This window comes from Protomyctophum bolini, assembly GCF_963924005.1.
Source record: "Protomyctophum bolini genome assembly, chromosome: 5".
Classification (NCBI taxonomy): domain Eukaryota; kingdom Metazoa; phylum Chordata; class Actinopteri; order Myctophiformes; family Myctophidae; genus Protomyctophum; species Protomyctophum bolini.
In genome coordinates this window covers 37,448,651-37,453,650 of record NC_137866.1, presented here as the reverse complement: position 1 = coordinate 37,453,650, position 5,000 = coordinate 37,448,651, and the positions used below count along the sequence as shown (strand labels likewise).

The following is a 5,000-nucleotide window of genomic DNA, read 5'->3' as shown; positions in this document are numbered from 1 at the left end:
GTCCACTGAGTTACATTACAAATGGATATCTATTATTAACTGATGAAAAAGTTACTGTGCAGCTGCCTACGCTACAGGTAGTTATTATTACCGTCAACAAAAATATACGAATTTGTCAGCTGGTCGGCAATGCTCGGCATCTAGACAACCGGCCAATTAACTGTCACATTTTCATCATCTCTTTATCCCACGCCTGTATTATTTTACCTTGTAAAAAATAACTGCCAGTCCACAGTTATGACGATTGACGAACGATCAAGCCACACACAGACGAAATAAAAAATATATAAACCGTTCCAATTAAACTTCTCTTTAAAAAAACAAAAACAAAAAACAAAACATCCGAGAACAAGTGATGATGATGATGATGATGATGATGAGGGGTGCTGACGGTTAAGAACAGAACAAGACCCGTTGCTGGGAGAAACAACTGCTAGGAGAAAAGAAAAGAGGACTTATCTCACAGTCAACTTGCTCAAAAGTCCAGCCCCCAGTCTCTCTCTTTCCCCCGCTCTCTCTCTCTCTCTCTCTGCGTGCGTGCGCGTGCGTGCGCGTGTGTGTGTGTGTCCTCTGCAGACAGAAATAGAACTACCAGAAATAACCCTGGCTGTGACTTCACGCCGACCTGCAAGCGCTATTGTTTCCTGCATTGGCAGCCTCTCATTGGCTACCGAGACGCAGGCACGCAGCCAATTAGATTAAGCAAGAAACTCCCAAATCCTTAATCATTTAACATTAGTATTTTGTATTTTAAACACTTCAAAATTAGTATTAGTATTTTTTGTGTATTTATAATAAACGTAGTGGCCACTAATAGGACCATAGTGGACCATACCAGGAACAGTTAAAGAAATCCTGTCATAATAAGACAAAGTGAACAACCTATGATAATCACAACAACAACAAAAACAATAATATAATTACAATTAAAATGATGATAATAATAATAAAGAAATGCATTTTATTTGATGAATCCTGTCTATGCATTATGGCTATGAAAATGAAAACTTGTAGATTCGAGAAAACCCTTCAAAACCCCGGCCCCCACCCCACAACAAAAAAGAAAAAGTCTATACTATGGCTCCACCTGCTGTTGACGTAGCGTAACAACCAGCCTGTTGTGACTGGAACTGTTGGTAAACTGGATGGTAAACTGGATTTAAGTTAACTTGCGTTGCACGTGTGTGCATGTGTGTGTGACTGCAATAAATTGGGACAGGTGCACAGACCAAAGCTCATCACAGCAGAGTAGGCTAGTTGGTGCATTTAATTTTCTTTTTCTTGTATCGATACTAAGAAGTTATTTAAGTAATTAAGTACGGTAAAGTCCTTCTTATCGCACAAGTTCAGTGTGATAAGAAAGCTGGGTTTAATTTCCATTCCATATCCCCACACTTGGTCTATACATAAATGTGTGTACGGTATGTCAACGTGCGCGTTTGTCCATTTCCCAGATATATTTTAATATTTTACTGTTATTATATTTTTTTCCCTTAAAAATTTAAAATCGTTCCACGTTTTATACAAAGTGAAATTTAGAGCGAAATAGTTACTGTATCGATTTTAAATAATTGAATCGTATCACATCGTATCGCCATGAATGAATCAATGAACGAATATCGTCCATGTATCGTATCGTCAACCATGTAGTTGGTTGGACCAAAATCCCAACCGTTACCACCACTGCCACATAGTCCAAAAGTACAATTTATTTGGCTTTAAACATTTTGCAGATCGCTTGTCTCACGTTTAAGATTCTAAACGGACTCCCATCATTGGAACAGAAATAAGAGAGACCTCCAACTATCTGACCTTCAAATTTAATGGCATTGCAATGAACACCAATGATGACATTTAGGTGAAAAAAGAACATTACATTTCTTTTGTAGTATTGCAACGCTGGGTGTTACAGGGTTAAGAAGAGGTGGCTTAAAGCAAACCAAATCTGCAATCAGTAACTTTTATTATTATTACTAGCTTCCTTTGTCACTGGTGTCACTTTTCACTGTAATTGTTCTGCCCCCTGTACTTGTTTTTGTACGATACCTTTTACCACTTTTTAAGAGCCTGCTCAGGGACTACAGATGGAAATTAGCTCATGGCTAACTCTGGCCCATTTACACTCATACAAAAATGACGTGTTGATTAATGTGCATTGTCATATCGCTGTTAAAAGGTATCATTACACCCCTATGTATGTAGATATAGGTACGCATTTCGCATATCTCGAGAAGCCCTCATCCAATCAAATTCACACATGGTGGGTTTGCGGATGAGTCGGACCTAGTCTCGCGTTGCCAGACTGTTCCAAATTCTTCCGTCATACAGTCTGGAGCACGGAAGTTCTATCATGAGTAAAATATAAAGTCTCCTCCCTGCTTCCGTCTGTCTTTACAGCCGGACAAATTTATCCTAATATAAATCGAAATCATCTAAGCATATACAGTTTGCTGCTTAGCAGAAATGGAAATCAGATTTCAGATTTCGGGATATTCAGATTTCGGGAGGTGTAGTTCCAGACTCTATCTAGCATTCGGAGATTGTGGAATAGTTGTCTGGCTACGCTAGACTAAAGGGCAATCCATACTGTCTCCGACCACCGAACTTTTCGTCGGAAAGATCAGACATAATTTTTTTCCCTGAAGTAGAGTTCGGTGAGTGCAGCTTTCAGAACAAAAATTCTGAGGAATGCGTTTCAGAAGTTGCGAGTGACGTCATGTTATAGTTGTACCGGAGCTTTCCGTCGAGCTTTCCGTTCGATGGTCGGAGACAGTATGGACTGCCCTTAAGTCGGACCTAACTAAGGGTGTGTTCGGAAATGCGCCCAGAACACACTGGTGTGCTCTCTTGTCGTTTGTTTATTCAGTGCACTCGGTGCGTTGTCGTTCGAAAATCCAGTGCGCTGCGCACAGGGTGTGCCGAGTGCCCGGACTGAGCGACCGTACCCTGAAGCTGGGGTTGTCCGGTGTGAATGCGTCACAGCTGTGGTCGTTCGTAAATAAGGCACACTGAACACACTCTGTGACGTCACCGCCCACCACACTCAACAAACTGACCACATTCCCGGTGCGAATTTCCGAGCGCACCCTAAGTAAGTGCCGTGTTGAGTGTGAAGTGGATCAGATGACTGCAGGCGTGCACTCTGAATGGCAGCGCCGGCCGGAACATGCAGGCACTGCACTAATAGTATTAAACAGAAAATCAGTGACGTGTTAAACACATATTTTATATCTGTGAGGAGATCAAACTCTGTTAAGCTTTGTAACTGGAGGGAAATTAACTAAGCCACGCCGACTATAATATGGTTTATAACTTTTGTACTTTTGTTGGACTCAAATCTTAGCTTCTTACCATGATCACATAAAACCATGACTCATCCATGGAGGAGTATTTTGAGGCAACATGGATAGCAAACACTGTTAATTACACTACAGTGGCAGCATGTGTGTCGATGTTAAAGTCCTTCAACTTGTTTATAAAGCTCTCAACGGGTTAGGACTGGCCTACATCACAGACTCACCGTCTTCTTATGTTCCATCAAGAGCCCTTAGAAGATCCTCTACGGCAGCCTTGATAAATACTGTATGCATAACCCTGCCTGAAAGATGCAGCTTTCTTTAATTAAGTTCCCAAATTATGGAACACCTTACTGCAGTAACTGGTGGGATGTATACACAGTAATGAGAAGCTTGCTTAAACCTGTTCAGACTCTAGTTAGATGCACATCTTATGCATTTTATTCCAGTTCAGATATGCTACATGCCAATTCATCCTCCCCACATATTTCTGCAGTGCCACTATACTGTTGTACTCTACTGGCTCACCTGCCAGTGGGGAGCCCCTACCAGGAGGACGCAGCTCCTCCGTGCTACTCAAGTTGGTGGATTCAATCCCCATAGATGCTGTGATGGTAGAAATTAACTTTACCCCCCTGGCTGGACCACCCGAGGACCCTACAATTGTTTGAAACTTTAATCTGATCATTCTTTACTTACAATGTCCATTACGGCAAACCTTCCAGGTAGGTCCGACGGAGCATTGGTCCGAACGACAACCTACCTCAAACCCTCACCCTAACCCTAACCTCCCCCGGGGCAGCACACCTAAACCTAACACCAACCCTCTCCCGACCTAGCCTGATTATCAGACTGTAGCTTTCTTGAAGCTTGAAGCAAGAGATGCAGTCCACTCAGAGAGTGGGCGGGGTCTTTGGGCTGGATCCAGGCTACTCCCGACCCCCAACGCACCTCGGACCAATGCTCTTTCGAACCATAGTATGCCTCCCTTCCTCACCATGTTAAAGCATTTCATATATTTCCATTTGACATTCTTATAGATTGATTGCTTAATCTAATTCACACATTTTCACTCATGTGTTCATCTATTCCCCCAGATAAACATTCTTATAATAGAATATATAGTTTCTTAGACTATAATCCTATCATGTACACGTACAGTACCATCCTCTACCCCTGCTGCATGTGAACTCACTAAGTTAAATTCATATAAAAGCTGTGCAACCGTTTTCTGAGAACTCATAACAAACTGCCGTCAATCTCTTGAACTGTGTGTCTGTCTGTGTGTGTGTGTGTGTGTGTGTGTGTGTGTGTGTGTGTTTTGAAAGCTTCCCTCATCCTGTTCTATGAAGAAATATCACCTGTGGCTTCCTGTCTTACAGGCACACGCACGCACGCACACACGCACACGCACACGCACAGTAGTTGCACACACGCAAACACACACACACACACACACACACACACACACACACACACACACAATAACACATGCGCGCACTGTGTTATTTTGTTTTGTTTTGACATTTTTATTATTTTTAAAATAGGGTACGCAAAACAAGCCTTCAGTTTACACCTTTTCCTGCCATTTTCCAGTTAGTATACTTAACTGTATACAGTACATGTATCTATCCATGCTTGTTAAATGGGCCAAAACAAATAAAAGTAACTAATGCACAACACAATACATTAAGTAACTAATTT

General features: G+C 41.8%; 1 protein-coding gene across 2 annotated transcripts in view; it reads right to left on the bottom strand.

Annotated features, from left to right (window-relative positions):
- Positions 1 to 5,000, bottom strand: part of hdac7a (histone deacetylase 7a) — a 75,298-nt gene that overhangs the window by 58,015 nt on the left and 12,283 nt on the right. The window contains exon 1 of one of the 2 annotated variants that reach the window (XM_080763403.1): positions 208 to 444. The exons of the other annotated variant lie outside the window; for it this stretch is intronic. The gene's annotated coding sequence lies outside the window, so the exon portion shown is untranslated. Of the gene's footprint in view, positions 1 to 207; positions 445 to 5,000 lie in introns of those variants that run through there. 2 annotated transcript variants of the gene reach the window in all.